Genomic DNA, 23,909 nt, shown 5'->3' with positions numbered 1-23,909 from the left:
GTGAATAAATTTTTAGTAAATAAGAGGTTTTCTTGGTAATCGTTTTATTTTTAAATTACAGTTGACATACAATATTATATTAGTTCAGGTGGACAACACAGTGATTAGACATGTATGTAATTTACAAACTGATCACCTGATGAGTCTAGTACCCACCTGACACCATACACTCATTACAATCTCATTAACTATCTCCCCCAACCTGTACTCTGCATCTCTATGCCTATTTGTAACTACCAATTTGCACTTCTTAATCCCTTCACCTTTTTCATCCACCCTCCCAAACCCGCTCCCATCTGGTAACCATGTTTGTTCTCTGTATCTATGAGTTTGTTGTGTTTGCTTTCTTCTCTAGATCCATATATAAGTGCAATCACATGGCATCTTTCTCTGTCTGACTTACTCCACTCAGCACAATATCCTCTAGGTCCATCCACGTTCTTGTAGATGGCAAGATTTCATTCTATTTTATGGCTTAGTAATATTCCATTGTAAATATGTAGCACCTCCTCTTTACCCACTCATCCATTCAGGGACACCCAGGCTGCTTGGCCATTGTAAACAGTGCTGCAACGAGCATATGGATGCACATTCCCCTCAAAGTAGCGTTTTGGGTTTCTTTGGATAAGTACCCAGAAGTGGAACTACTGGGTCCTTCTTTGTCTCTCGTTATAGCCATTGTTTCAAAGTCTATTTTGTCTGGTATAAGTATTGTTACACTAGCTTTTCTGTTTGTTTACCATGAAATGTTTTTTTCCATTCCTTTACTTTCAGTCTGAGTGTGTCTTTCGAAAATCTGTGAATCTCTTTTAGGCAGCATATTACGCATGACAATTAAGTTCACAAACTTGCTGCAATGATGTCGCTAACCTTTTTTGATATCAGAGGGATTATTCATTATGAATTTGTACCAACCGGACAGTTAACCAAGTTTACTATTTGGAAGTGCTGAAAAGGCTGTGTGGAAAAGATGAAAACATGCTGGGGTGGACAGGTGGCTCAGTTGGTTAGAGAGCGAGCTCTGGCCAATGGGGCGGCCGGTTCGATTCCCACATGTGCCAGTGAGCTGCGCCCTCTGCAACTAGAATGAAGTCAATGAGCTGCCGCTCAGCTCCCGGGTGGCCCGATGGCTCAGTAGGTTGGAGGGTGCGCTCTCAACCACAAGGTTGATGGTTCGACTCCCACAAGAGACTATGGGCTGCAGCCCCTGCAACTAAGATTGAACACAGCACCTTGACCTGAGCTGCTGCTGAGCTCCCAGATGGCTCAGTTGGTTAGTGCGTGTCCTCTCAACCACAAGGTTGCCGGTTCGACTCCCATAAGGGATGGTGGGCTGTGACCCCTGCAACTAACAATGGCAACTGGATATGGAGCTGAGCTGCACCCTCCACAACTAAGATTGAAAGGACAACAATTTGACCTGGAAAAAGTCCTGGAAGTACACACTGTTCCCCAATAAAGTCCTGTTCCCTTCTGCCAATAAAATCTTTAAAAAAAAAAAAAAAGAAAAAGAAAGGAAAACATCCTGAATCTTTCGCCAACAATTCATGGCTCTTGCATCACGACAATGCACCAGCTCACATGGCACTGTCTGTGAGGGAGTTTTTAGCCAGTAAACAAATAACTGTATTGGAACACTCTCCCTACTCACCTGATCTGGCCCCCAATGACTTCTGTCTTTACCCGAAGATAAAGGAAATATTGAAGGGAAGACATTTTGATGACATTCAGGACATCAAGGGTAATACAACGACAGCTCTGATGACCATTTCAGAAAAAGAATTCCAAAATTGCTTTGAAGGGTGGACTAGGCACTGGCATCGTTTCATAGCTTCCCAAGGGGAGTCCTTTGAAGGTGACCATAGTGATATTCAGCAATGAGGTGTGTAGCACTTTTACTAGGATGAGTTCGTGATCTTAATTGCCCAACGTTTTATCTAAGGGTCTTGTTTTCTTATTCATTCAACCACTCTATGTTTTCATTGGAGTATTTAATCCATTTACATTGAAAGTAATTTCTGGTAAGTATGTATTTATTGCCATTTTATTATTCATATTTTTTTATTTCTTCTTCTTAAAGAACATACGTATCTTCTTAAAAACATATCTTGTCATTCTGGTCTGGTGGTGATGAACGCCTTTAGCTTATCCTTCTCTGGGAAGCTCTTTATCTGTCCTTTGACTATAAATAACAGCTATGCTTGGTAGGGCAATCTTGGTTGTACTTTCTTGTATCACTTTGATACAAGAAAGGACTGATGCAAGTCAGTCCTTTCTGACTTGCAAAATTTCTGTTGAATAATCAGCTGACCATCATATAGGAGGTCCCTTGTAGGTAACTAACTGCTTTTCTCTTGCTGCTTTTCGGATTCTCTTTGCCTTTAACCTTTGCCTCTTTAATTATGATGTGTCTTCATGGGGGCCTCTTTGGTTTCATCTTGTTTCAGACTCTCTGTGCTTCCTGGACTTGCATGTACGTCTATTTCCTTTGACACTTTAAGGATGTTTTCAGTCATTATTTCTTCAAATAAGTTTTCAATTGCTTACTTGCTCTCTCTCCTTTTGGTACCCCTATGATGCAAATGTTGGGATGCTTCATGGTGTGTCAGAGTCCCCTTAAACTGTCCTTTTTTTTTAATTATTCCTTTTTCTTTTTTGCTGCTCTGTTCGGTGTTTTCTACTACTTCCTTATGACAACTGCTTTGAACTCTGCATTGGGAAGATTGTTTGTCTCCATTTGTTAGCTATTTTTCTGTAGTCCTGTTCCAGAAAAATAGCTAGTCTATTTATCCATTCACAAAAATGTAAACCGCCGGTTGATGTGCTTTGAGACACTGCAAGGATTGCATGTTAAGAACAAAAAAAGGATAGGTCTCTCCATTCTTTCTACACTTCTGCGTTATTTAGTTTGTTAGAATAAGCCTGTGCTGCTCTTTACAAGAGTTAGGACGCACGAGAAGCAAACGTTTAAGAACGGAAGTTCATGAAGGAAACAATTCACATAGCTCAGTTCTAGAGATATTTACTTCTCAGCTAATAGTCAACTCCACAAACAATTGGCAAAGGCCTACTATGAGCCTAGCTCCAGGGAGAAGAAAAACAGGTAATGAGCATTACCCATAAACACAAACTCAAAAAGTTAACTACTCTTCTCCTTGAGCTGCAACACCTGTAAAGATCATCGAGCAAATGATCGCTACAATTTCCTCTCCAACCTCACCCCCTCCTCCCTGGGGTCAGACCCAGGAATTACTGCTCTTCCTTCTCTTTCAGGTGGCCTCATCTGCAGATTTTCAGGAGGGTTTTTCTCTCTGGCTCCCAAACAGTAGAACACGGTCAGAACTTTTCGTCCACTTTCCTGTCTCTTTGGAGCTGCATTGCCCCAAACAGTAGCCACTCACCACATCTGGTTATTGAGCACACAAAATGCGACTATTCCAAATTTAAATGTGCTGTAATTATAAAACACACATTGTATTTCAAGACTTAGTAAAATATCCCGTTTATAATTTCATACTTAGTAGATGTAGAAATGATGCTTTATTTTCTTTTTTCACTTTTTAAAAATTAGTTTCAGGTGTACAAAACAATGTACTACTTAAACATTTATCATTTATATCCCTCACATAGTGACAACCCCCTTCCCCCCATCCCCCCATCCACTACTCCTCTGACATCACACAGAGCCATTACATTTCCACTGTCTCTATTCCTAATGCTGTACTCCGCTTCTTGTAACCATATATATATATATATATATATATATATATATATAAACTTGTAGTTGACATTCATTATTGTTCAGCTTCAGCTTCAGGTGTACAGCGCAGTGATCAGGCATCTGTATCTTCCCTGAGGTGGTCTCCCTAACGAGACAAGTGTCCATCGGATACCCTACAAAATCTTTACAACATTATTGATTACATTCCCCAAATTGACTGTCATATCCCTGTGGCCATCTTGTGGTTACTGACTGCTTTCTAATCCTCTCACCTTCTTCCTCATGCCCATTCTCCTCCCATCTAGCAACCCTCAGTTTTTCCTCTATGTCTCTGAGACTATTTCTGATTGGTTCATTCAGTTATTCTTTTCTTTAGATTTCACATATAAATGTGATCACACGGTATTTGTCTTTCTCTGTCTGACTTATTTCACTTAACGTAATGTTCTCTAGGTCCATCCATGTTGTTGCAGATGGTAAGATTTCTTTCTTCTTTATGGCTGTGTAATACACCATTGTATAAATGTACCACAGTTTCTTAATCCAGTCGTCTACCGATGGGCATTTTGGTAATTTCCATATCTCGGCTATTGTGTATAGTGCTAAAATAAACATAGGGGTGCATAAATTTTTTTGAATTAGAGTTAAGGATTTCTCCGGATAGGAGTGTAATTACTGGGTCATAAGGTAGTTCCATTTTCAGATTTTTGATACCTCCATACTGTTTTCCATAGTGGCTGCACCAATCTGCAATCCCACCAACAGTGCACAAGGAACCATAAAAGACCCGGATAGCCTCGGCAATCTTGAGAAATAAGAACAAAGTCAGAGGTATAATGATACCTGACATCAAATTACACTATAGGCCATAGTAATCAAAACAGCCTGACAATGGCATAAAAACAGACACATAGATCAATGGAACAGAATAAAGAGCCCAGACATAAATCCATGCCTATATGGTCATTTAATGTACAACAATGCAATGGAAGCAATAATTTACAGTGGGTAAAGACTGCCTATTCAATAAATGGTACTGGGAAACCCGGACAGACACATGAAAAAAAAATGAAGCTAGCCCACCTCCTTACACCATATACAAGAATGAATTCAAAATAGATTGAAGACTTAAATGTAAGACCTGAAACCATAAAACTCCTAAAAGAAAATACTAGGAAGAAACTACAGACATTACCAGGAGTAAGATTTTTACTTATATATCCCCTCAGGCAAGGGAAGTAAGAGAAAAAATAAACACGTGAGATTACATCAAACTAAAAAGATTTTTCACTGCAAAGGAAACGATCAATAAAACAAAAAGGGATCCTACTGAATGGGAGATGATATTTGCCAATGACTTATCCCATTAGGGGTTAATATCCCAAGTTTATTAAAAGACTCACTAAACTCCAAAAAACAACCAACCAAATTAAAAAATGGGTGGAGGACATGAAGAGATATTTCACTAAAGAGGACATAGAGATGGTAAACAGACATGAAAAAATGCTCAACCTCACTAATCATTAGAGAAATGCAAATAAACTCCACAATGAGATACCACCTTACCCTCAACAAAATGGCTATCAACAATAAATCAACAACAAGCGCTGGCAAAGATAAGGTTTTAGATATACTGGACTTAATAAAAATCTTTTTCAATGAATGTTACCTGGGTTTTTTCCTTCAACATGGCTACTACAAAATTGTTAATTACAAACATGGCTTGCATTTTGCAGCTCACATTACATTTCTATTGGACGGCACTGCTTTAGAAACTGACGTAAAAAGACACTAAGGAGCCTCCAAAGTCACAGGGTCTGAGTTGGAATCTTAGCACCGCCCTTTACCTCTGTGTAACCTCAGACACATTACTTAACCTCCTTCTAAACCTCCATATTCTCTTCTGTAAAATGTGGTAATAACAAAACACTACCTCAGAGGGCTGTTGGTACAATTAAATGAGGGAAAGCAATCACTATGGTACCTGATACATAATAAATGTGCCATAAATATTAACCATTACTATCACTACTACTACTATAGTCACATTACTATTTGCATGAGGAAAACAAAGGACAAAGACACAAGTGGGGGAATGGAGAGAGGACACAAACACAGGCGCCCCAGACAGAACACTTTATTTGAATTTGCAGGAGTTCACCACTAAGGCACAGGCCTCGTTTGCTGCCATGCAGCTAAAACACTAACTCCAGGCTGGGATCAGCTCCCAAATACACAGCCCACATGGAGGCTGCCATTACTCAATGGCATCAGCTGGGTGTTTCCAGAACATTCCCTTTCCATAGAACGATGTCAGAGGATGTAGGAATACGCAGTGAAAGGCTACTGATGCTCCTGTAGCAGTGGAAAGAACCTTAGCCGGGACTCTCGGAGACAAGGGTGTGCTGACAAGGTATCAGCAAGTCAGCTCTCCTGCTGGCAGCCTCATTGGTAAATGAGAAGAAATGGCAGAAAATTCTCTGAAGTCCCTTCCAGCTATGAATGTTCTTCTCTCCTCTTTCCAAAAGGGTTGCAGAGCAACAATCGCTTCATCACAGTAACTTCACCACCACAGAAACCTCCCAGGTAAGCAATACACTGCCTTCCCACTTACTTGTTCAGCCTACGGTGGAAGCCAGGGATTTGGAGTACTCCTTTTCTGAGATGTCCTTGCCTTTTCTCATACGACCAGGGCTTTCACTACTGCAACTTCCTGTATCCCCTCGTCCCCTCATTCTGTCTCCTTTTTCAAGGCACAGAATAGGCTTCATGGCCTTCAGCAAGAGCCCTCACTGATGCTGCCAATCTCGGTCAGTGCCCCCTTCATATGCTCTGGAATCAGCTTCCGTTCCCCTCTCTCAGTGCCCCGTTATACTGTCCTGGATTTGGTTCCTGACTTGTCTTGTTGGGAAGGAAGGTCCCACAGGGCAATAACCACGACACAGCACCTGTAGGTATCCAACAAATACTGAATGAACGTCCTATTCGTCGTTACAGTCCCAGATCCTAGTACACTGTCTGGCATATTTAAGTCCTCAAAACTTACCAAAAAGGCCATACACGTGTGAGCAGAATTCTTCTCTGAATCCCACACACGTATCTCCCACACATACTTTCCATTTCCACTTGGGTCCTCCCAATGTATTTCAAAACTCACTTCATACTCCCTACGTCCTCTCTCCCACTGAAAGCCTGTCCTCCAGCAACGTGCCCCAGCCAGTGAATCCAATGATGGAACCCGAATGACACGTGGCTCAGCCTCACTTCCCAACCTAATCCATCAGCAAGTCCTCTGATCTGACTTCCTCAATGAGCTCTGATACCGATTTACTTCTGGGCGGTTTCCATGCTACCATTCTAGTCCGCACCACCCTGTCTCTCACTGGGACCATCACTTAGTGCCGAACGGATCTCTCTGCTTCCGCCAAACTGTTGTTCACTCCGCATCCACACTGAATCTGTCCAATGACAAAAGTGATTATGAACCCCTCCCCTCAGCCCCTCCCTCTACAACCCCCACTCCCACTGAAACCCTTCAGGGACTGCCCACGGCTCTAAACATAAAAGAACAGGAGAAACACTCACTAGGCCTGCGAGGCCCATGGCTGACTCCACCGGCGTCTCCCCAACATTCCTGCCACCTCACACGCTCCCTTATGCCATGAACCTCCGCATGAGCTGTTCCCTCGCTAGGACCGCCTTCCTCTTCTCCCCTCCATCCCCCGCCGCAACGCAGGTGTCCTTTCCTCAGGCAGCCTTCCTCGCCTCAATCTAGCCAGGGTCCCTTGTCATCTGCAGCCATAGGACGTATTCATTTCCTTCATAGGCTCATCTCCTTGTATGTGCATATTTCCATCACCTTAGAGGCCATTCTCAACACAGAATTTTTGAAAATGTAAATCAGATCGGTAACTCCACTGTGTAAACCCCCTCAGTGCCTTCCTACCTCAATTTAAATAAAAATCAGACCCTTTACCCGGGCCTACAGGGCTCCGCAGGAGCTGCCACCCAATTCCCTCCTCCTGCACATTCTGCTCCAGCACCGACCCTTCTGCGCCTCAAACACACAAGCTTGTCCCGGATGCAGGATCCTTGTGGCCTCGCTGCGCCTCAAACACAGACAAGCTTCACCCTGAACGCAGGGTCCTCATAATTACTTCCTTCTGCTGGGATGTTTGTTGTCACAATCCACAGTACTGGCTACTCCCCATTCAAGTCTCTGCAACCCGACCGCCCTACCGAAAAAACACCCCCCCACCCGATCTAACGCTCTACTGCAGTTTAGTTTCTTCCCTGCACTTGTCACCACACGATACCCTCACGGGAGCAAGGACTCTGCCCCGTCCATCTAGTGCCTAGAGAAATACCCGGCCTGCTGTAGGTGCTGGACACTTAAAGCAGCTAGTGTCCTGCTGCAAGTCACTGAAATCCGCAGGCCTCCGGGAGACACACAGGTACAAGGTGCGATCCTAGTGGCCACAGGCGGCAGGATTGCAAGCTGCCCCTGCATTCCCACTCGGGAGTCGCGTCCTGTATTCTTCCCTCCCCTTCGCTGTGGGCAGGACCTGCGAACCTGGGAGAGTCACGGGAGTGACCAGGCACCTTACAGGAGGCTCTGCTGTGGCGACTGACATTCTCCTACTGGCTTTGCCCAAGGAAGTTACCCTGTTGGGAGAGGACCACGTGGTTAGGAGCTGACACTGACTCCTGGCTGACAGCCAGCAAGAAAATGAGGACCTCAGTCACATGTAGGCTTTTCAGGTGGGAATTCCTGCCCGTTCTCGGGAATTTTTTTCACTTTCCTGTTCCAGAATCCCGAGATATAAACTGTTTTCTGCTCTCCACGATGAATCGTTTCCATAAAGGGACAGCCGATACCACCTGGGTTCAAGGAGCAGATTTTCCAGATTTCCCGACCAACTCTTCTCGGGATTCGGGAAAGAAAAAGTGACACAAATTCCCAAGAACGGGTGGAAATTCACGCCCGGAAACCCTAGCGATAAACAGGAAAAATGTCTAAGAGATGCATTGGGAGTAGTACGTTTATTTCCCATTGTGGGTATTACTGCGTTCAAGGAACCGATTTTCCTGATTTCCCGAGCAACGTTTCTCAGGATTCGGGAATGGGAAAGCGAAAAACATTCCTGAGAACGAGTGGGAATTCCCACCTGGAAACCCTAGTTACATGATTGCAAGGAACTGAATTCTGCCAACCTGCAGTGAGCGTGGTGGAGCCACAGGTGTGATCACAGCCCCTGCAGACACCTGGAGTTCAGCCTTGGGAGACCCTGAGCAAACAATGAAGCTCCACTGTGCCTGGCCTTCTGCACAGAAACTGGGAGGGACTACATGACTGGTGTTTTAAGCTGTGAGTTAGTCGTACATTGTTCCACGTTAACAGAAAACTCATTCAACAGCCATCAACTTTATCAGACCCAATGCCCACCTTTTATAACAAATAACTTGTTACCAACCCTATCATTCAGAAATAAATAGATTTAGAACCTACTAAGCGGTTTTAAAAATACACTGGTTATAAGGAAGAAATCAATAGAAAATAATTACTAATAAACTTATGTCTCAACCACATGAGAAACCAAAAAAGCTCCTATAAATTTACAAAATGCCCTCTGAAAAGAGACTCCAATTCATGGAGAAACTGCTTGCCAGCATCAGTGACTCTAGAAAATGGTGGCTCCAACTTGAGAGAATATTGAACCTAATATTTGCTAATTTTGTTTCTTTATGTATCATTGTTGTACAGCATGTCTTTGAAAGTCACCCAAAACAGACTTAAAAAGGTTGGAAAGCCTCATGACTTCCTTTCCCCCCTCCTCCTCAATAATTACGCACTCGCTGGACACATAATTCTGTTCCTTCAATTTAATTTTCACAATTAAACATTTAAAGCTTCTAATTTATGTCCCAACTTTCATTTTTCAGATATGAACAGAGAATCACCATCTAGTGGCTCATTATACACACTATAAAATATTTCACCCCAGCTGTGAAACCGGTAATAGTAAATATGTTTTGTTGCCTTAATCAAGATTTATGATAATATAATAAATTTAAAGGCCACATGCCAAAATACTTCCTAAATTAATAAAAGTACTTACTTAGCACTTAACCTATTACACACTTTAAAATCGTCACACCACCTTGCAGGGACCTATTGGCCCATGAGCCCAGGGCCAGCAGCAATGATGAAGAGCCTGTCACGGAGCCCATTTACTTGATTTATTTTACAGTAGCTTTCTAAGCCCACATATATAATAGGTACTCACTTTGTGATGGGAAAATAAATTATTTAGACTGGACAACCTGACATTGTTACTATTAAGTTATTAATTCACTAGGGGGAGGACTGCATGAATAGCCTTTTTTTTCATGGCCAAATAGCAACACTATTAGTAAATATTCACAGATTCCTAGAACCAGAGAGCTGGAAAGAACTTAAAGATCATATCTACAGCTTTTTTCAGATTAGGAAATTGAGTCCAAAGTCACAGCCATCAGAGGCAGAAGCTAGGATAATATAAGGAAAGATAAGCTGCAGAATCGCAATTTATTTCTTTAGAAAATGGGGATAACCACACCGTCAACAGGGTGGATAAAGGAATGAGATAAAATAATACACAATAAAACACACCAAAGGACATAGTACAAGGCCTACACTTAACTGCCATTCCGTAACTATCATTTTCCTTCCCCCCGTTTCCTCTACCAATCTCTTCCATCATTTTGTTTTCACAAAATACCACTTAGCGTGACGCCCTTTGGTGATGATTTTCTCGCACATACGTATGTTCTTGCATTTAAAACGAATTACAGCAAATTATATTTGGGAACAGAGGGATTCACTGTGACACAACAAAGGAAGCAGCGGAACCCACCTCTCAGGAATGGAGTCGACACTCCCCAGAGTTTTCATAGATTTTCAACCTGTTGGACTGAGTGTAACCAGCTTCCCTCAGATTGAGACCAGGCCGAGTTCAGAGCCAGGTGTTCCACCTCGTGCTTCCCACCTCATACCTGGAACACGTGGACCACGAGGGAACGCGCGACACTCTTGAACATGCCTCCTTGGACTCCACTCCCTTAGCCTCTGTGACACTCTCCTCTCCCGGTTCCCTTTACTGCTATGTCTCTTTTTCACTATGTCTCCTTAAGAGTTGTTTCCCAGGGCTACGCCTTCCTGGTGAGTTTACTTATCCTGCTGGTCTCAGCTACTACCTACTAACTTCCAAAGCTCTGTCTCTTGGCCAGACCTGCCTTCTGAATTTCACATTCATGTGTCTGCAGTCTGATTCCACTGCAGGGCCCTGCCGGCACCTCAAATCAACACTCTTCCCTTAACGCTTATCTTCCTCCAGTGTCCATTATTTTAATACGCAGTCTCGTTACAGGGTAACCACGCTAAAAACCTGTAAGTCTCCCCTGACTCCTTCCTCTCCCTGACCCCACCCAATCTATTCAATTACTACATCTTCTAATTCCACCTCCTAAATATTCCTCTAATTCATCCCTTCTAGGCCTATCTAATAACTTCTATTTGACTTCAGGTTTCCATCACCTCTCGCCTGGACTTCTTCAAAAGCTTCCCAACTAGCTCCCTGCCTCCCATGTTCTCCTCCTCAAGTCCATCTCCATTCGCCTTACAGAATAATCCATCTAAAATATAATCATGCTGTTCCCCCGCTTAACTCTTTCTAATGAAGCTCTGACTAAAAGGCTCTGGAGTAGGAAGACCTATGCACTTTGAATCCACTCACTGCACCCATTAGACGTGGCCCTGAACAAGTTACCCAACTCCTCTGCACCTCCATATTGTCACTAGTGAGTGCCCCAGAGGATCAAGTGAGAGAATAACTATAAAGCACGTAATACAGTTCCGGGCATTTACTCAGTGTCTAACGAATGGTCATTATTAGTGATATTAGTACTAATACAATCATAATGATGGTGTTACGGTCACTGGATGGTACACAAGTCACAAAGCACACACACCCTCCTTGAACTGACCCTCGCTTACCACTCTAGCCTTCCTTCTCAGATAGATACGCTGTGTCCCACTTTATGTATGCTTCAGTAACACCAAATGTAGTAACCACTTACCCTGACGCACTGCCATTTCTCCGACAAAAACACCCATTCCCTTCACCCGCTGTACAGGTAAGGCCTTATTTCTTAGGCCTAATGAAGTGTCTCCTTCACCGGGAAACCTTCTCTGCACAGCAGAGCTTACCAAGATGTCTCCTCAGAAGTATTCATAGTTGAGTATTCGAGCCATGTAAGTTCTAAGCTCATAGTCTTCTGGATATACCGGTGTGCTAAAAAAATGCACACATGCCTTGTATTCATCTTTTGTTATTGATATATACTGAGCATCACAATTTTAACAGTTTTTTCTTTTCTTAAAATGTGTATACATTTTTTGGCACCCTCTGTATCTCTATCATAGCACTTACTACTCTATATTACAACTGTCTGAGTTTAAATCTACCTCCCCCACTACATTATAAATTCGTAGGGGCAGGGAACAGAAATGATTCTCCTTTGTACCCACAGCACTTAACATCACCTAACATGAGGTCAACACATCTTTAATGGATGAAAGGATATCTGCCTGGAAATCTCCCTCCCAATTCCACCTGAATTAGGTCAATTCTTACCATAAAGGAGTTACGTTACACCCAAATTTAACTTATGTAAATTCAACTACTGATATGGAAGGAAGAGTTACAAAGAGTGAGAGCTACCCACCACTCCCCTCAATGACTATGTCTACGAGGTCAGACAATTAAGTTCACGGACCCATCCTAGAAAAAGTGCTACATACCTCATTGCTGAATATCACTACGGTCACCTTCGAAGGACTCCCCTTGGGAAGCTACACACTGATGTTGTTGAATAAAACAATGAATCAATGGTAACGGCGGCTACTTCCAGAAGAAGGAACTGAATGTTTGTAGGGTAAGGATGAATGGAAGACGTACTTTCCACTTTATATCCCTTTGTATTTTTGAATTTTTTAAAGTCCACATATTACCTCCTTGAGAAAACGATTTTTTAAAAATAGTAATGAGTTGATGTTAGCTGAGATGTTACAAAGGGATTTCTTCATTAAGCTTCCCTCTATCTCTAGGAATTAGGAAGGTACTGAAAGCATAGTGTGAGGATCAGTAGGCTTGATGTAAGTGAAGCTCAGTGTTAATATAAAGACTCAAAAATAAATTAAATAACATATATTTAATTGATTTAGCCACTCTAGAATAAAGTTTGATGCTATCTACCAAAGTTGAAGATCTGCGTATCATATGGTTCAGCAATTCTACTCGAAGGTAAGTACAAGAATGTAATAGCTAAAACACAAAAGACCCTTAACTCCCGAAATCGCCATCAGCAACAGAAAGAGTGAATAAATTGTATAGTTATGAAGCAGAATACTAGACAGAGTAAAAATGGACAAAAGCAGCTGTACTCAACAAGATGGATAAACCTACAATGTAATATTAAGCTAAAGAAACCAAACACCTTAAGAATACACACGTATGATTGTTTTTACACGCACACCTCAGAGATACTGCAGGTTTAGTTCCAAAGCACAGCAATAAGGCGAGTCTCGCAATAAATCGAGTCGTACTTGTTTTGCAAATGGAGGCTCTTGCCTCCCATTTATGAAAAATGCAACATTTGTGAAGCATACTACAGTGAAATGCAATGAAATAAGGTGATGTCTGCAGAAAAAGTTCAAAAACAGGCAGAGTAAACTATGTTTAAAGTGTATACTTTTTGTTAAGTAGAGAATACTAAATTATAAGTTGGGACAGTGGTTACTTTTAGGCAAGGAGCTGTGATTGGGAAGTAGCTCCTGATGGTTCTCTAGGTACTGGTAGTGTTTTATGTTTTAACCTGAGTGGCAAAAAAATTGAATCTTAACTTTAAAATAATTTTTTAGGCTGAACATTTGTGTCCTATAGACTTTTCTTACATATTTTATACTGAACAATAGAAACAAAAGTTTAAAAATATAGAGATGTTCTCTATGTAAGCTGGATCCAGGAAGAAGAAAGCATGTGAGTTTCAGAATCCTGGGCCTAAACTATGGGCCCCACAGGACAGAAAAGGGAGACCAGGAGGGTAACACAAGAGTTTTCCATTTTTTCTGAGGCCCCCTGTGGCCGGGTCAGCTTGGTTAAATTCTTCCTGCTTTTCTCAGCTTGTTCACTTCTTTCTCTACGTGGGTATCCACTAATTTCTCTAAAAGCTCCTTCTATAATATTACAAACTCTGTGTCCATGATTCTCCAACTTTAGATGTACCAGAACCACCCAGAGGTTAAAACACAGATTGCAGGGCCTCATCCCAGAGCTCCTGATTCAGGGCGTCCAGAGTGAAGCCCCAGAATTTCCATGTAGAACAAATTCCCAGGTGACTCAAATGCTGTCCTAGAACCACTGCTCTACAGTTAAGGATTCTAATGCAATAATCCTGGTGAGAAAGTAAGAGGAGTTCAATGAAGGTAAAAGCAGTAGGAACGGAGAAGAGAAAATGGAAATGAGGAATGATGAACAGATAGAAGAACATGAGGGTGCAAGAGAGTGGGAGCTCAGGACGCTCGGGTTTTCGGCTTAGATGAAGACTGGACCACTCACTAGGTCAAGGAATTGAGGGCGAGGAAATGCACATTTCATCTGGTAAATTAACCCACGGCTTAGACAGTGTGAAGAAGGAAGCCTAAGAAAGGCACCTAACCTCACATGGGAAGGCCAGAGGGAAGCAGGAGTGGAATGAGGCAACAAGAGGAAAGTGCTCTAAAAGTAGTGTGTAAATATAAGAAACCCCAGAAAAGTAAACAGGTGACCTCTTCACAGTGGGATTTTATGCAGCTTTAAATTGAAAAAAACAACAACAAAAACACACACATGAATATGAAACAATGAAGATCTCTATGAACCGAGGCAGGGTGGTTTCCAGAATACATCTGTAACAAGCAAAAGCAAAAGAATATCCATCGCACCTTTTATGTAAGAAAGAAGCAGAAAAACTAGAATATACATACATGTGGTTATCTGTGCAGAAAACAAGCACAGGAAGCAGAAACAATGATTATCCATGGAGCAGGGGACAGGAAGACGGTACCGGTAGACAGAACAAAAGGCAAGGGTGACACTCATCTGAGAATGCCTTCTGACTTTTCCAACCCCGTTAATATTTTCACATATTCAAAAAAAGGACAGTAAGTGTCTATGAGCTTTGTTTATTTATTTCTCTTGCTCATTTGTTGCTTTAAGTTTTATATCTCCCATTGGCCAACTGTTTAGTGGTTACCAGTGGTAAGGGATTGATGGGGGATGGTAGAAGAGGGTAAAGTGATGGAAGGAAAACTGACCCTGGGTGCTGAGCACACAATGTGATATATAGATGACACACTATACAACTGTACACTTAAACCCTATATATTTTTACTAATCAGTGTCACCCCTATAAATTAAATAATTTTCTTTAAAAAAAAAAAAAAGCATAGTAAATAAAATCAACAAAGATGGGGAGGAAAGAGAGTAACCAAAGTGTATTTCAAATGAATAACATAACCACACTGAAGGGGTTACATAATGTAATTTTTTATATATTTTTTTATTTTACCATTACACTTGACATACAATATTACACTAGTTTCAGGTGTACAAAATAATGTTAAGGCATTTATATAACTTATGGAGTGATCACCCGATGAATGTAGTACCATCTGACAGCATACATAGCTTTACCATATTATTGACTATATTCCCCATGCTGTACTTGACATCCCCCTGACTTTTTTGTAACTGGTAATTTGTACTTCTTAAACACTTCCCCTTTTGCACTTATTCCCCCATTACCCCTCACACCTGAACCATCAGTTTGTTCTCTGTATCTATGAGTTTATTTCTTAGATTCCACATATAAGTGAAATCAGATGGCATTTGTCTTTTTCTGACATAATGTAACTTTTGAACAAAGTATCTGTACCATATTCTCTCAGGCTAATTTTTAAAAGTTATGTTAAATGAAGATTGAACTCTGGTTAGCGAGTTTCATTTTCACAGAGGTGTAAGTTCACAATTTTGAACCGATTTTCTAGGTGTATTAGGAATATACAAATAGGTAAATATGGTGCCAATAAAAGGGAGCCAGGTTCTCACTGTTGAAGAAGGAAGTTACAAATATGAAAAGGGGAATGGACAGAGTAAGTCCTGGGGTGTAGGATCAGAATTGGAAGTATCAGTGTGAACTAATGGGTTTAATACAGATAGATATGACACACAAAAATAGATACAAATGAGTGTGGGGTACACACACAAACATACACACACCCCTCTGTCTGCTAACAAGACCTAGAAGCAACGATATCTCAATAGCTGTGAGTGCAAACACTGAGATGTCTATTTCTAGATACAGTTTTGCAGTAAGGGTTCTCTGGACCCAATTCTGGGGCAGGGGCAGGGAAAAATCAAGATGAACCTGAACTATCCTGTTGTACCAGAAAATAAGCAAGTGCTTAAAGAATAACGAGGACACATCAAAAATACAAAAGCCAGGTTGAAAGGGCTTCCATTGGTTAAATATGGAACAATTTAAGGAAAGAAAATAAATTTGATTTATAAATATTTACAAAGAATTGTAACTCATTGGGTAACACACGAATCTGCGAGTTCATAGTGGTATTAACTAATGGGGGGAAGTAAATTAACAAATATACAAGGAATGATAGAATTAGAAAATTATCATTTGGCAAAATTGATTCAGGAAAGAATCATCCATGGACCCTAAAAGCACTGGGTGAAAGGCTAACATGTAAAAGATATTTACATGTCGCAAACTATTTCCCCAAAAGGCACACTACTTACAAAGAAAAACAGTTAATTTACCCTGGAGAAACCAGGCGGAATCGGTCTACACTAAATGATCTAAGTTAACGTCACCAGTAATGAGCCACGTCAACATCACTGGCCTCATAAAATGACACACAGAGAAAACCACATCACATCTGTGGCATTCCTGCCAAAATGCATTACTGTGGCTCTAATCATGAAGAAACACCAGGCAAACGTCAAATGAGAGACATTCTATTGAAAAAGAAAACAAAAACGTGGCCGAGCCTCTTCAAACATGTCAGTGTCTCACAGACAACGATGAACAACTGTCAGGAGAAAGTAGAGCAAAGGAAAACCACTGAAGTCACTGCGTGAGCAGCGTCTGGCTGTGGCGGCTGGGTTTTTGTCGTTGTTGCTGGAAAGGGTATTCATGGATAAGAATTGGGGACAAGGCCTGTGGATGCCCTAACAGCACTACATTAATGGTAATTTCCTGGTTTGTCAGGATTAGAAGGGGGTTACTAAGAATATTCTTTTCTTTTAGGAAAGGATTTAGATAAAAGGGCATTATATCTGCAACTCACTATCAACAGTAAGGGAAAAAATATATATGCAAAGAGAGAGAAAAGAATAAAACAAATGTGACAAAGTGTTAACATTTGAAGGAATGTGGTAAAGGTTAGATGAGAATTCTGTGCAGGTTAAAATTAAAGGTTACAAGAAAAAGATAAGCAGGTAATTGATACCTATTGGGGGTGGGGGTGGTGACAACAAAATATAGTCAACATCTAAAGATATGAAGTTCCAGAATATAAACCTAACTGTGATGTGTTCTGAAACGGTTCCCTGAATAAACTAATTATGTTCTGTATACATCTTGTAAAGAGTGTGGTTTGGAATAAAATTGATCTACTTTAGCACCTTATTCAAAAAGAAGAGCTTGTAAAGTTCCCAAAGGACTTTAATGTAAGTTAACAGACTCATCACACCCATGTAACCCGAAGTCATTATGCTACATGGAAGATGAAATGCATGGCCTCAGACAGTGGTTAAGCAAGTAGGTTTCATCTAAAAGTTTGGAAAGTACAGTAATTTACCTAGAAATGTTTGGTTCTATTTGAGATTAATTATGGAAACTACTAAATAATTGTAAATAAAAGTATACAAGAATACATACAAAAACTGGATAAAAATGAAAGCATTTCAGCTGTATTAGAAATAAAGCTCATGATATGGATGCAAAACTTCAAGAAATCACAAAAAAAAGCGTGTAATTTATGAAAACTTGCTTTAGATTTTAAAAACCACTCCCTTTTCTTTAGAGCATTTCCAGAAAATACTATGCACACACAAGTCAGGAAAATTATAACGTGCTATAACAGAGATAATTTCAACTGAGGATAGGTTTCATATGACAACGAATTTATGGTTGTTTTAAAAGAGTTCACCAAAACCTGTCTCCCACCCCCACTTCTACCCCAAAAGGTGGAGCCTAGTTGCCCTCCCTTGAGTGTGGGCTGACTTAGTGACTCATCTCTAACAAAGGGCACAGAGCAGAAGTGGCAGTGTCTGCATTAAGATAGGACATGGCAGGCGGGTGGTTTCGTCCTTGCTTTCTCAGTGCATCACCTGCTCTGGGCAAAGCCCACAGACATGTTGTGAGGAGACTCAAACCTCCCTATGAAGACCTAAGGCCTCGTGCCAACAGCCAGGTGAGGAGGCCCCTTCAGAAGCAGAACGACCCCCCACCCAGTCAAGCCTTCACATGACTGGTCAGTGCTGGCCAACAGCCTGACTGCAACTCATCACAAAGTCTGCGCCAGAACCAGTCAGCTAAGCGGCAACTGACTTCCTGACCCACACAATGTTAGGTAAGAGAGGTTTGTTGTTTTAAGCTGCTATAATTTGGCACTAATTTGTTACATGCCAATGATAACTCATACAAGGTTTCATATTTATCAGTTGTATAATTCTATACAAATATTCATTGTCAAATTAGCTGAAACTGACCATGCTTTACAAATGTAATTACAGTTGACCCGTGAGTAACGCGGGGTAGGGGCACTGACCCCGGGCACAGTCAAAAATCCACACATAACATTTGAATCCCCAACACTTAACCACAGTCCCTTTGGAATCGTCTCCAGGACCCTGTGGATACCAGACTCTGAGGATGCTCAAGGCCATTATATAAAATGGTGTGAAACAATGGGGACAGTCAACCCTACGCATCCACACATTGGAAATTGTCTTTGATCCACAGTTGTTTGACTCTGCAGATGCAGAATTGGGGACACAGAGGATTATTTGTTGAAAGATATCTGCCAATAATGGACGCACACAGTTCATGCCCACATTGTTCAAGGGTCTACTATACAGTCGATATTCCTAGGAACGGATAAAATAAGACCCAAAGGGATAAATCAAATCAGAATTGAAGCATTAAGCCATAAACAGAACATACACACCAGTATTTAACCCGTAAATATTTAAAAATAGACAGCTGGGCAGGTAGGAGGAATAAGTGCTGTGGAGAGAAGAGAGACTAGCTGGGAAATCTCAAGTACACAATGTTTGGGGTGAGGAGCAAACTAGTTTCCACTAAGTGATTAAAAAGGAGTTTGGAATTTACTTGAAACTCAGTAGCATGGAAAAGTAAGTTCCTCCTCTAGAAGACTTTGCACCTATACATAGAGAAGCAGGACATCTCAACAGTCATGTAAAGTCTCTTGTCAATTAAAAAACCTGGGTCAAATACAGCATGTCTGCACCGGAAAATCGGCACTGCGGCCTGTAGGTACATTTCCCAAACCAAGAAAAGAAACCCACACACTGCCAGGATATTTTATTTGTATTGCACAAAGATGCAAAACTCTGTCCGGGAGATTAATGTGGGTATATGACATGTTACCATTCCTAGAACACTGCAGTAACTTAAGAGTTGAGATCACAACTGAAACACTCGGGCACTCAACAATCACTGGAGAACCTAGTCTGTGAGCAACATTTACACAGCACGTACCAGAGTCTACGCAGTATTGTAGATGTTTTTTCCTCCTCTACCAAATTATGTATTCTTCGATTGCTTAAAGAATTTCTGCTCATCTCTATGTTTCCATGGCTCCTTACATACATAAGGCCGAATGAATATGACTGTTCTATATGCCAAATACCTCCCTATATGACACATGTGAGACCGAAAGTATATCGGAAAATAAGGAATAAGTACTTATATTCCGGTTCCTTTCCATCTACATTTGTGATTATACCTCCTCCTTTTATTTCCTTTGGGTTCTGCCCATTTGGTCCATCCTATTGTAAACCTCCCCAGTACAGGAAGTATATTATTTCTCTTCCTATCAAAGTGCAAAGTACTTAATAAGAGACAGATTATAATCTTGACACTTGCTATTGACAATTATTTTGCAAACTGCACACTGACATTAAAAAATAGTGGACAGAGGGCATCTAACACACCTTCAAAGCACCCAGCTATGCATCAGCTACTTGAAAGAAATTGTCTGTAGTTACTGCACACGCACACGTGTGTGTAAAATTAGAAACAGTGCCTTCTCTGTGACTCAGCAGAGATACGATGAATGAAATCGGTGTGACGTACGTACAAACATGCAAAAAAACAGTATTAAGAAACTTCAAGGGTTCAGTGAAACAATGCTATGTACCAAGCATGATGCCAAATTCTGGAGAAGACAGAAGGATGAGACAGGTCCAGGTATGGATTGGGAAGCAGCCTGTACATCCGAGAGTCTGCAGGCTCTGACGTCCTGTCCTCTTCTAAACGCGCTCCTGCTGCTCCATCCACCCGGCCCTGCTGGTACCCAGCCTCTCAGCTGCTTTCCCTGCTTCCATCCCTAGTCTAAGTCAGCAGTTCTCCGAGTCTGGGCCTGGAGATAGCAGCATGAGCAGCGTCTGACAACTTGCTCTAAACGCACGTTCTCCAGCCGCACTCAGACCCTCGGAATCAGAAACCATAGCGGTGGGGCCCAGAAACTGTTTTACCCAGGCCTCCAGGTATTTCTCAGGTGTGCTCAAGTACAAGAACCATCTCACCTTGATCTTAAGTGTTCATTCCCAAAAGTTCCCTTCCTTGTCCCTCCCAGTTCTCACTCGCCACTTTTCTGTGTAGTGACAGCTTCTTCTGTGACCTCTCCAATGGTAACGCTTACCACTACTGCTAGCAAAAACAGTCACTTATTGAGTATTTCTAAGCTACACATGCTGCTAATCATTGTGCACAGGCTTTCTTCCTTCATCTCCACAACAATTCTTTACAGTATTAACAACCACTCACTTCAGAAGAAATTTAGGCAGAGGTGATAAATAACTGGCCCAAGGTCACCGAACCCAACCAATAAGTGAAGTGATGTGTCCAAGATCTCACCTCAGCTTTATGCCGACGCCCAAGTCCACGGCGTCACCCACTATCCTAACTCCTAAAACGCTCCTACTACCACAGCCTTGGAGGCTGTCACTTCAATTACACTTATTCCTACACGGTCTCTGGACTAGAATTGCCAACTACCTAGTGGATCTCTACAAACTACAAACGTGGACCTCAAAATTAACCGCCATCATTTCTTCTCTCCATTGCAAATCTGTTTTCTAATTTAACGGCGTCATAATCACCAGTTACTCAAGCTGGACAAGTCTTCTCACTCTCACCTCTAGCTGGTCATATCATTTAGAAATTTACTATCCAAAATATCTCGAACAATCCATCCATTCCCAGTGTCCTCCAGGCTCCATGAACTCTCACCCACATCCTAACTGGTCTGCAGACCTCTCCACTCTAATGCAATCTGGATATAAACTGCCACTTAAATTCCTGATCTGATTATTGTACCTCCCAAGGCTCTCCAGGACCTACAGGAGGTGAGGGTGGAAGGGAGAGCCTCGGCTTTTCAGAATGGAATGAAAGACCCCCTCATAATTTGGCTCCAACCACACCTTTCCTGTGTCATCACTTCTTCCACACAACAAGCCTACAAGAAACAGCTCCAGGTTTTCCAAAGCCCCATTCAGTGTTTGGCAACTCGCTAATGCTCTCGCCCCTCTGCCTGGAACTCTTGTTTCCCCTTTTACACGTGGCAAAATTCTACTCAACCTTCAGGGGTAAGTTCCAGCCTCTTCTTGGTAAAGCTTTCCCTGACTCTTATCTATTTTTTCCCAGCCAAAATGATTATCTACCCCTTCAGCATTTCATTCATTCCAAAAGTGATTAACGCTTATCATAACATATGGTTAGTGGTTTGCCTTCTCTGACCAACACTTAGCATCTCAGAGGGTATAGTGTGTCTTCTCTGTCTTCCCAGCACTCAACACAGTGCTTAGCCACAGCCAGCACCCAATAAATACTTGCTGAGTCCTTAAATAATGCAACATTGAGTGCTGCAACTTGACACATCTTAGGTTAACAATTCAACCTCAGGTGTACATACCACTCAAAAGAATTTTCCCATAAAAAAAGATATTATAAAGAGCAAAGTTTCATTATTTAGCAGCTGCATATTTAATTTTCTCAAATCTTTTGGTCAATATTTTTAGTAACCTTCTTCAACTACCCTGTTTCCCCGAAAATAAGACCTAGCTGGACTATCAGCTCTAATTCATCTTTTGGAGCCAAAAATTAACATTAAGACCCAGTCTTATATTATACCCGGTATTATATTCTGTATTATACATATTATCTTAACACGGTCTTACATTATAGCAAAATAAGACCGTATATTAATTAATAGTCAAATAAGGTCTTATATTATTGTTTGCCCCAAAGACGCATTAGAGCTGACTGTCCGGCAAGGTCTTATTTTCGGGGACACAGGGTAGTCCATTTCCCCAGCTATCAAGATTTGTATTCTTACAGGATGAGCAGTAACTGCAAACCTCACAGGCCACTATTAGACACAACCCCAGCAAAACTGTGTCACTGAGCGTGGCTGGGTAATTGCTTTGGGTACATCACTTCAGTACATTTCCAGCGGAATGGCCCAAGCACATCAGGTAGGTTTTAGAAATGGGGACATGCGCTGCTGACTAAACACATGAGATGACACGCACATTCGTGAGGCATTTATTCAAATTAGTAATCAGAAGTAGTAATTAGTAATCTGAAATCAGAAGTACAGATGAACCTGATGCCGGTTCATCTATAATACCCTTTCATTTTAAGTAAGGATGACACGTGTTCGTGTGTAAGACCCCACCCTGAGTCGCACAAGCCCCTCCCGCCCAGCAGGCTCTATCATGTTATCAGAGGCATGCTGCTAAGCCTGCTCACTCTGAAAACTTTCTCTCCTGACGTGCGAAACCTGACCGCTCCAATATTCCCCCATCAGACACCTTCTGCTCCACTCACCAGACAAGTGAGTCTCCTCATTATACACCGCGATGGCCAAACTCACACTATTTTCGACACATTTCTCAGCTCTTCTCTAATTCAAACTTTATCCTTCTTTCAAAGACCAGCTCCAATCAAACCTCTTCTGCAGTGTTCACTGACTCAGCCCACCCACCACAAGTCTTATCTTTTCTAAATTTCTACTGCACTTCAGGTGGAGCAGCTCACATAGCACTTGTTTACAAACTACCTCATTTGGTTGCATAAACAGTCTTATATATGCTTTATTTTCCTAGCGATGCTGTTTGCTCCTGAAGGGAAAAAACCAGGTCTTCTTTGTCATTTGTGATCCCACAATCCTCCTCCCACGTGTAGCGTAACACTGGGCAGAGGCAGCACATGTATCTGAACTAAATGCTTGCTACGCAATGATTCACCACTTACACCGTGTGACAATAACAGATATCTACTGCTTGCCTACTGTGTGGTGAGCACGTTTGTAAGTACTGGACGTACCACCACGATGAAAATAGGTGTGCTTCCTGTCCTCAAAGCTATCATACTCCAGAGAGCAACAGACACCGAATCTCCAGCACTCTTACTGCTCCAGGGTGAGCTTATTAGTGGTTCCAAGACGTACGAAGCTCAGGCAACGTGCGTTACAGCTTCTCAACTAGGACACTGAGTCACAGAATGTTAATGCTCAGGTCATTTCGTGCACAACTCCTCATTCAACTTCAGAATAGTCTGTCTGCCTTAGTCTGTCTTTCTCCCAGTTCCAGGCACTGCCTTAATCAACAGTCGGAAAAGACTGACCCCCCTCCCTACCTCCGATTCTACTCCCCCCCAGGATGGCAACTCCCACCCCACACATCTGCCCACGAGCAGTTCGGCCGCTGAGAGGAGAGCGCTGGCCCGCGGTCTGCTGCGCCTTTACACTCAGGCTGGGCCAACCGTCCGTTCTCCAGCC

The 23,909-nt window shown here is 41.9% G+C and overlaps 1 protein-coding gene across 4 annotated transcripts in view; it reads right to left on the bottom strand.

Annotated features, from left to right (window-relative positions):
- Positions 1-23,909, bottom strand: part of BTBD9 (BTB domain containing 9) — a 442,816-nt gene that overhangs the window by 361,628 nt on the left and 57,279 nt on the right. The window lies entirely within an intron of this gene.

This window comes from Rhinolophus hipposideros, assembly GCF_964194185.1.
Source record: "Rhinolophus hipposideros genome assembly, chromosome: 3".
Taxonomy (NCBI): domain Eukaryota; kingdom Metazoa; phylum Chordata; class Mammalia; order Chiroptera; family Rhinolophidae; genus Rhinolophus; species Rhinolophus hipposideros.
The sequence above is the reverse complement of the archived record's forward strand: the minus strand, read 5'-3'. Positions and strand labels throughout refer to the sequence as shown.